The 9,989-nt window shown below is 37.4% G+C and overlaps 1 non-coding gene across 1 annotated transcript; it reads right to left on the bottom strand.

Annotated features, from left to right (window-relative positions):
* Positions 1-7,193: 7,193 nt before the first annotated feature.
* LOC148561595 (small nucleolar RNA R71) lies at positions 7,194-7,301 on the bottom strand. Its single transcript, XR_015888234.1, has one exon. It is a non-coding gene; the product is annotated as a small nucleolar RNA R71 (small nucleolar RNA).
* Positions 7,302-9,989: the final 2,688 nt, after the last annotated feature.

The following is a 9,989-nucleotide window of genomic DNA, read 5'->3' as shown; positions in this document are numbered from 1 at the left end:
CGCGAAACCTGGCAGTGAGTTCGAGCTATTGTGTCGGTACCATGCAACTACTATGTGCACTTACACGTTACGGGTACGCGTGACCCTCCACATACGTGTGACCCTCCGCATACGCGTGACCTCCACAATGTGATTTAAAGGTCACGCTACCCTGTTTCTTCCCCCTCCCCCATTTTCATCTCTTCTTCCTTTCTTCTCTCCCCCTCACCTCTTCTCTTCCTACTACCAGAGGCCACCCCTCTTATCCTCTTCTTCTCATTCTTTTCCTACTACCCTCAACTTTACTTATCCTCATCTTCTTCTTCCTTCTTATTCAAGGTTTCATTTTCTCACTTTCTTCTACTTTCTAATTTTCTTTTGGTTGTTATATTTGGATACTTTAGTTGTTATTAGCTTGTATGTTAACCTTGTTTTTATAGCTTTGTTCTTATTTTTTTCCTGTGCTTATTTCTCTTGCATTGGTGTTGGATTTTTCTACTCCATTTTTTGTGGATTTAATGGATTAATTTGGTGCTTCTTAACTTGTTTTATATTGTTTGGTGATGCTATGGTATTTGGCATTTCACTTTGGTTACATTTCACACTTGGTTTTGTTAAATTTGCTTGATGTTCCTATTATGCACACCAAGTATTTGTAAAAAAGAACTGGTGAGAGAACTATTGTCGATCTAGAATTTCAGAAAATATAAGTTCATTGCAAGTATACCCTAGACCAACAAACAATCCTCAAATACAAAACATATAAACTAAGATTGAGAATAATTTAACCTTGGGTCGTCTTCCTCGTGGATATGATGCACGAAAATTTGTATCTCTACAAATTTCCTTCGGAGAGTATACCAAATTGTCGTCAAGTAAAAACTCACACTAGAGTGAGGTTGAATCCCACAGGGATTGATTGGTTTAGCAACTTTAATCAGAGGAGTTTTCTAGTTGAACTAAGCAGATTTAAATTGGGAATTCTAGAAATTAAAATGGTGGGAAACATAAATAGCAAGAAATGTAAATAATAGAAAGTAAATGGAAGAATATAAATGGCAGAAAGTAAATTGCAGAAACTTAAATGGGAATGGGGATGATGATCATAAATGTAAAACAGCAGAATATAAAGAATAGGGAGATCAGAAATGGGAAGTTCATTGGGCTCAAGAAATATTGTATTCTCTGGATCAAGTTCATTCTCATCTCTTCCTCAATCCATGTAACTCATTGATCTCTTGGCAATTTTAGGTGATTGAATCCCAATTCCTTGGCAATTCAATCTCTCTAAACTTGAACAATTGCCCAATTCCTTGATCTAATTGCTCATGCAAAGAGATGAAGTATGATCACTGATTATACCACTTGTTTTTCCAAATCAAAATATTGGTAGAATTATATGTCACTATATCCATCCAACCCCCAATCCGGTCCAACATGAGAAAGCATTTCCAGCATGATTTCCTCATTTCTCTTCCAAGGTTCAGAGGAAATGCAAGTATGAGCAACTTCTCTTCCGAGACAGTTACTCAATTGGATGAAGATCGAAAGCTTTCAAGTAAATCAAAGGGAAAAGAAAGAAGAAGAAAAATAAGAACTATTAATGATCCATTGAATTACAACAGAGCTCCCTAACCCAATAAAGTGGGTTTAGTTGTTAATATCACTGGGAATGGAGAATTGAAATGTAAATTGCATTCTGAAAGTAAAACTGAAATACAGAGAAATTAAAATATAGGGTGTTATAATCCTGGATTCCCCCAAGTGCCAATCCCATCTAACTTAAATTCAATCCTATTTATACACTTTTCCAATCAATCTTCAAGTCTTGGATGTGGGCTTTAGCTTTTGTTGAAGCAAGTTAAGAGTGGCTTTGAGTGAAGTTGACATGGGCTTGAGCTAACCGACGTTTACAAGCTTGCATGGGTGCTACTGGAAATGAGCTTAGCATGGACGTTAGTTGTAAGAACCGGAGTTTTTCGTAAAACTGTTTTAATAAAATTAGTAATTTTAAGTGCTCGAGATAGATTCAAAATTTAAAAGTTTTATTTTAAAAATATAAATGTGAAATTTGGTTTCAATGAATTTTTTTGAGTCAAAAAATGTATTTTCTGCGAAAGACCGAGAACCGGCAACCGAACCGATCGAACCGATTTAAGCCTGCCCGATACTGTGTTTCGAGAAAAATAAGATTTATAAAATTAGTTTATTGTTTTAAAAGGACAAAGAAATAATTTTTAGAATTGAAAACCGGGCACTAATATTAAAACCTCGGGTCGTCTTCTCAAGGAACTGCAGGGAAGTATGTTCTTATTATTGGTTATGAAGATTGTAAATCGGGGTTTTGAGGATGAGGAACAAGTAATTTAAATTGCAATTAAAATAAGTAAAAGATTGTAAGTAAATAAATAACTGTAAAACACACTTTTGGCAAGGTATGAGAAATTGGAAGTCCTATCCTAGTTATCCTTATCAATGATGATAAAAATTGAATCTTAATTCCACTTAGTTAACCTTTACTAGAGCAAGGGAAGGTCAAGTGACTAATTGGTTTGATCTTCAAATCCTAGTTAATTCCTATAAAAAGATTGGGATTATTGAAGTTCAATTCAATTAACAAAGATAACAATTATCGATCACGTTGAGTTTGATAACTCCTGAGTTACTGATTTCTTAACCAAGACCAAAAGGGAAAAAGTAAATCTACTGGAATAAAAATATCTTCAGATTGGAAGCAACAGTAACATAAATAAAAGAGAGCAATAATAAACTGAAATACCTCAAATAACATTAATTCAAAGAATAATCTATAACATGGAAGAATTCATAAACTAAATTGAGAAGATAAATAAAAAGGAATGTTGAACCTGATAAAAAGAGATAATCCTGAAAGCAAAAGAAATCCTAATTCTAAATCCTAAAAGAGAGAGGAGAGAACCTTTCCCTCAAAACTATATCTAATTCATGAATACTAACTAATTGGAGACTGATGAGCGGATAATTTATACGCTTTTTGACATTGTTTTTAGTATATTTTTAGTAGGATCTAGTTACTTTTAGGGATGTTTTCATTAGTTTTTATGTTAAATTCACATTTCTGGACTTTACTATGAGTTTGTGTGTTTTTCTGTGATTTCAGGTATTTTCTGGCTGAAATTGAGGGACTTGAGCAGAAATCAGATTCAGAGGTTGAAGAAGGACTGCTGATGCTGTTGGATTCTGACCTCCCTGCACTCAAAGTGGATTATCTGGAGCTACGGAACTCGAAATGGCGCGTTTCCAATTGCGTTAGAAAATAGACATCCAGGGCTTTCCAGCAATATATAATAGTCCATACTTTGGCCAAGAATAGATGACGTAAACTGGCGTTCAACGCCAGCTTTCTGGCCAAATCTGGCGTCCAGCGCCAGAAAAGGAGCCAAAACCAGAGTTGAACGCCCAAACTGGCACAAAAGCTGGCGTTCAACTCCAAGAAGGACCTCTACACGTGCAACACTCAAGCCCAGCCCAAGCACACACCAAGTGGGCCCCGGAAGTGGATTTATGCATCAATTACTTACTCATGTAAACCCTAGTTACTAGTTTATTATAAATAGGACCTTTTACTATTGTATTAGACATCTGGGAATGCATAGTTCTTAGACCATGGGGGCTGGCCTCTCGGCCATGCCTGGACCTCTCACTTATGTATTTTCAACGGTAGAGTTTCTACACTCCATAGATTAAGGTGTGGAGCTCTGCTGTTCCTCAAAGATTAATGCAAAGTACTACTGTTTTTCATTCAATTCATCTTATTTCGCTTCTAAGATATCCATTCGCACCCAAGAACGTGATGAAGGTGATGATTATGTGTGACGCTCATCATCCTTCTCCCTTATGAACGCGTGCCTGACAAACACTTCTGTTCTACATGAAATAAGCTAGAATGAATATCTCTTAGATCTCCTAACCGGAATTTTCGTGGCGTAAGCTAGAATGATGGCGGCATTCAAGAGATCAGAATCCGGAAGGTCTAAACCTTGTCTGTGGTATTCCGAGTAGGATTCAATGATTGAATGACTGTGACGAGCTCCTAACTCGCGATTGCAGGGCGTTAGTGACAGACGCAAAAGGATAGTAAATCCTATTCCAGCATGATCGAGAACCGACAGATGAATAGCCGTGCCGTGACAGGGTGCGTGAGCATATTATTCACTGAGAGGATAAGATGAAGCCATTGGCAAGGGTGATGCCTCCAGACGATTAGCCGTGCCATGACAGGGCATTGGATCATTTTCCCGAGAGATGACCGAAAGTAGCCATTGACAGTGGTGATGTATCACATAAAGCCAGCCATGGAAAGGAGTAAGACTGATTGGATGAAGATAGCAGGAAAGCAGAGGTTCAGAGGAACGAAAAACATCTCCATTCGCTTATCTGAAATTCCTACCAATGATTTACATAAGTATCTCTATCCCTATTTTATTATATAATATTCGAAAACACCATTATCACTTTATATCCGCCTGACTGAGATTTGCAAGGTGACCATAGCTTGCTTCATACCAACAATCTTCGTGGGATTCGACCCTTACTCACGTAAGGTATTACTTGGACGACCCAGTGCACTTGCTGGTTAGTTGTATCGAAGTTGTGAACCATGGTATTGGCACCATGTTCTTGGCGCCATTGCCAGGGAAAGAAAGAGCCATGAATTTTACATCATTAAAGTGTAATCACGATTACACGTACCAAGTTGCTCACGTTGCCAGGGATTGTTCGAGCCTGGACATCACAATTTCGTGCACCAAGTTTTTGGCGCCGTTGCCGGGGATTGTTCGAGTTTGGACAACTGACAGTTCATCCTGTTGCTCAGAATAGGTAATTTTCTTCTTATTTTGTTTTCAAAAAAAAATTTTTCAAAAATCTTTCAAAAAAAAAAATTTTTTCCTTTATTTTCGAAAAATAAAAATAAAAATGTTTTCAAAAATTTTTTTTTATCCAAAATTTTTAAGAATGAATTCTAGTATTTCAGGAAGCATGTTGAAGCCTGGCTGGCTGTAAAGCCATGTCTATTCCTTTGGGAATGAGTATGTCAGGCATGTCATATCTGAATTACATGCTAAAGCTTGGCTGGCCATTGGCCATGTCTAGTGTTTTGGACCGGAGCTTTCATTGAAGGCTTGGCTGGCTAGTGAGCCATGTCTAATTCTTGGACTGAAGCTTTAGACTAAGAATGCAAGATTCCTGGAATTCATATTAAAAATTTTGGAATCCTTATTTTCCTTTTTCAATTAATTTTTGAAAAATACCAAAAAAAAAAATTAAAAAATCATAAAAATCAAAAAATATTTTTTGTGTTTCTTGTTTGAGTCTTGAGTCATGTTATAAGTTTGGTGTCAATTGCATGTGCATCCTGCATTTTTCGAAAATTTCATGCATTCATAGTGTTCTTCATGATCTTCAAGTTGTTCTTGGTAAGTCTTCTTGTTTGATCTTGATGATTTTTTATTTTGTGTCTTTTCATGTTTTTCATATGCATTCTTGAATTCTTAGTGTCTAAGCATTAAAGAATTCTAAGTTTTGGTGTCTTGCATGTTTTCTTTGCATTAAAATTTTTCAAAATATGTTCTTGATGTTCATCTTGACATTCAAAGTGTTCTTGGTATTCATCTTGACATTCATAGCATTCTTGCATGCATTCATTGTTTTGATCTAAAAATTTCATGCATTGCATCTTTTTAGTGTTTTTCTATTGCATCATAAAAATTCAAAAATAAAAAAAAATATATCTTTCCCTTTTTCTCTCATCAAATTCGAAAATTTGAGTTCACTTTTTAAAAAATTTTTAAAATCAAGTTGTTTCTTATGAGTCAAATCAAATTTTCAATTTGAAAATCTTATCTTTTTCAAAAATCAAATCTTTTTCAAAATTCTTAGTTATTTTCGAAAATTCCAAAAATATTTTTCAAAAATCTTTTTCTTATTTTTATATCAAATTTTCGAAAATAACATAATCAATTAATGTTTTGATTCAAAAAATTTGAAGTTTGTTACTTGCTTGTTAAGAAAGATTCAAACTTTAAGTTCTAGAATCATATCTTGTGATTTCTTATGAATCAAGTCATTAATTGAGATTTTAAAAATCAAATCTTTTTCAAAACTAATTTCTAAAATATCTTCTTATCTTACCTTTTTCAAAAAAAATGTCTTTTCAAAATATCTTTTCTAACTTCCTAACTTCTTATTTTTTCAAAATTTGTTTCAACTAACTAACTAACTTTTTGTTTGTTTCTTAACTTTTTCAAAACTACCTAACTAACTCTCTCTCTCTCTAATTTTCGAAAATATCTTCCCTCTTTTTCAAAAATTTCTTTTTAATTAACTAATTATTCTTATTTTTATTTTTAATTTCAAAAAAAATTTTCGAAAATTACTAACATTTTTTCAAAAACCATTTTCGAAAATCACTAACTCTTTTTCAAAAATATTTTCGAAAATTCTCCCTCTCCCATCTCATTCTATTTATTCATTCATATTCTAACATCTCATCTCACATCTCTGCCATCCTCACAGTTGTGTTTCTTTCTTTACATCACACTCTTTGTCCCCCTCTTTTCTTTCACTCACAAAGGAATCCCTATACTGTGGTATAAAGGATTTCTATTATTATTATTTTTTTGTGCCCTCTTCTTTGTCATATGAGCAGGAGCAATGATAAGAACATTCTTGTGGAAGCAGATCCAGAACCTGAAAGGACTCTAAAAAGGAAACTAAGAGAAGCTAAAATACAACAATCCAGAGATAACCTTTCAGAAATTTTCGAACAGGAAAAGGAGATGGCAGCCGAAAATAATAATAATGTAAGGAAGATGCTTGGTGACTTTACTGCACCTAATTCCAATTTACAAGGAAGAAGCATCTCCATTCCTGCCATTGGAGCAAACAACTTTGAGCTGAAACCTCAATTAGTTTCTCTGATGCAGCAGAACTACAAGTTTCATGGACTTCCATCTGAAGATCCTTTTCAGTTCTTAACTGAATTCTTGCAGATATGTGATACTGTTAAGACTAATGGAGTAGATCCTGAAGTCTATAGGCTCATGCTTTTCCCTTTTGCTGTAAGAGACAGAGCTAGATTATGGTTGGATTCTCAACCCAAAGACAGCCTGAACTCTTGGGATAAGCTGGTCACGGCTTTCTTAGCCAAGTACTTTCCTCCTCAAAAGCTGAGCAAGCTTAGAGCTGATGTTCAAACATTCAGATAGAAAGAAGGTGAATCCCTCTATGAAGCTTGGGAAAGATACAAACAGTTGACCAAAAAGTGTCCTTCTGACATGCTTTCAGAATGGACCATCCTGGATATATTCTATGATGGTTTATCTGAGCTATCAAAGATGTCACTGGACACTTCTGCAGGTGGATCCATTCACCTAAAGAAAACGCCTGCAGAAGCTCAAGAACTCATTGACATGGTTGCTAATAACCAGTTCATGTACACTTCTGAAAGGAATCCTGTGAGTAATGGGACGCCTATGAAGAAGGGAGTTCTTGAAGTTGATACTCTGAATGCCATATTGGCCCAGAATAAAATATTGACTCAGCAAGTCAATATGATCTCTCAGAGTCTGCATGGAATGCAAGCTGTATCCAACAGTACTCAAGAGGCTTCTTATGAAGAAGAAGCTTATGATCCTGAGAACCCTGCAATAGCATAGGTGAATTACTTAGGTGAACCTTATGGAAACACCTATAACTCATCATGGAGAAATCATCCAAATTTCTCATGGAAGGATCAAAAGCCTCAACAAGGCTTTAATAATGGTGGAAGAAACAGGTTTAGCAATAGCAAGCCTTTTCCATCATCCACTCAGCAACAGACAGAGAACTCTGAACAAAATGCTTCTAAATTAGCAAATCTAGTCTCTGATCTATTCAAGGCCACTGTAAGTTTCATGAATGAAACAAGATCTTCCATTAGAAATCTGGAAGCACAAGTGGGCCAGCTGAGTAAAAGGATCACTGAAATCCCTCCTAGTACTCTCCCAAGCAATACAGAAGAGAATCCAAAAGGAGAGTGCAAGGCCATTGACATAAGCACCATGGCCGAACCTGTGAGGAGAGGAGAGGACGTGAATCCCAAGGAGGAAGACCTCCTGGGACGTCCAGTGATCAATAAGAAGCTTCCCTCTGAGGAACCAAAGGACTCTGAGGCTCATCTAGAGACCATAGAGATTCCATTGAACCTCCTTATGCCCTTCATGAGCTCTGATGAGTATTCCTCTTCTGAAGAGAATGAGGATGTTACTGAAGAGCAAACTGCCAAGTTTCTTGGTGCAATCATGAAGCTGAATACCAAATTATTTGGCATTGATACTTGGGAAGTTGAACCTCCCTTGTTTATCAATGAACTAAGTGATCTGGATCAACTGACATTGCCTCAGAAGAGACAGGATCCTAGAAAGTTCATAATACCCTGTACCATAGGCACCATGATCTTTAAGGCTCTGTGTGACCTTGGTTCAGGAATAAACCTCATGCCCCTCTCTGTAATAGAGAAATTGGGAATCTATGGGATGCAAGCTGCTAGAATCTCATTAGAGATGGCAGACAACTCAAGAAAACAGGCTTATGGACAAGTAGAGGATGTGCTAGTAAAGGTTGAGGGCTTTTACATCCCTACTGATTTCATAGTCCTGGATACTGGAAAGGAAGAGGATGAATCCATCATCCTAGGAAGACCTTTCCTGGCCACAGCAAGAGCTGTGATTGATGTTGACAGAGGTGAAATAGTCCTTCAATGGAATAAGGACTCCCTTGTGTTTAAAACTCAAGGATCTCCCTCTGCAACCATGGAGAGGAAGCAGAAAAAGCTTCTCTCAAGGCAGAGTCAACCAGAGCCCCCACAGTCAAACTCTAAGTTTGGTGTTGGGAGGCCACAACCAAACTCTAAGTTTGGTGTTGAACTCCCATATCCAAACTCTAAGTTTGGTGTTGGAGAGTCTCAACAAAGCTCTGCACATCTGTGAGGCTCCATGAGAGCCCACTGTCAAGCTATTGACATTAAAGAAGCGCTTGTTGGAAGGCAACCCAATTTTTATTTATCTAACTATATTTTTCTTAGTTATATGTCTTTGTAAGTTCATGACCATGTGGAGTCACAAAATAAATATAAAAATTGAAAACGGAATCAAAAACAGCAGAAGAAAAATCACACCCTGGAGGAGCATCTGTCTGGCGTTCAGCGCCAGAACAGAGCATGGTGCTGGCACTGAATGCCCAAAATGGGCAGCTTCTAGGCGCTGAACGCCAGAACAGGCATGGTTCTGGCGTTCAACGCCAGAAATGGCACACAAATGGGCGTTGAACGCCCAAAATGGCCACCAGCCTGGCGCTGAACGCCTAGAGTTGGGTACAAAGGCAATTTTACATGCCTAATGGGTGCAGGGATGTAAATCCTTGAACACCTCAGGATCTGTGGACCCCACAGGATCCACTCAGGATCTGTGGACCCCACAGGATCCCCACCTACCTCCACTCACTTCTTCTCACCACTCTCTTTCATACAACCCCATAAACTCTCTTCCCCATCACCTCTTCACCACTCACACCCATCCACTCTTCCCCATAAACCTACCTCATAAACTCCACCTACCTTCAAAATTCAAAACCAATTTCCCACCCAAACCCACCCATATGGCCGAACCTTAACCCCCCCTCCCTTCCCTATATAAAGACCTCCATTCTTCATCAAATTCACACAACACACCCCTCTACACTCCTATTGGCCAAAACCACATCTCCCTCTCCCTCTCCATATTTCTTCTTCTTCTTCTTCTATTCTTTTGTTTATTGCTCGAGGGCGAGCAATATTCTAAGTTTGGTGTGGTAAAAGCATAGTTTTTTTTTGTTTTTCCATTACCATTGATGGCATCTAAGACCGGAGGATCCTCTAGAAGAGGGAAAGGGAAGATAAAAGCTTCCACATCCGAGTCATGAGAGATGAAAAGGTTCATCTCCAAAGCCCATCA

The sequence above is a fragment of the Arachis ipaensis genome, chromosome B6, assembly GCF_059453495.1.
Source record: "Arachis ipaensis isolate K30076 ecotype BB chromosome B6, ASM5945349v1, whole genome shotgun sequence".
Classification (NCBI taxonomy): domain Eukaryota; kingdom Viridiplantae; phylum Streptophyta; class Magnoliopsida; order Fabales; family Fabaceae; genus Arachis; species Arachis ipaensis.
The sequence above is the reverse complement of the archived record's forward strand: the minus strand, read 5'-3'. Positions and strand labels throughout refer to the sequence as shown.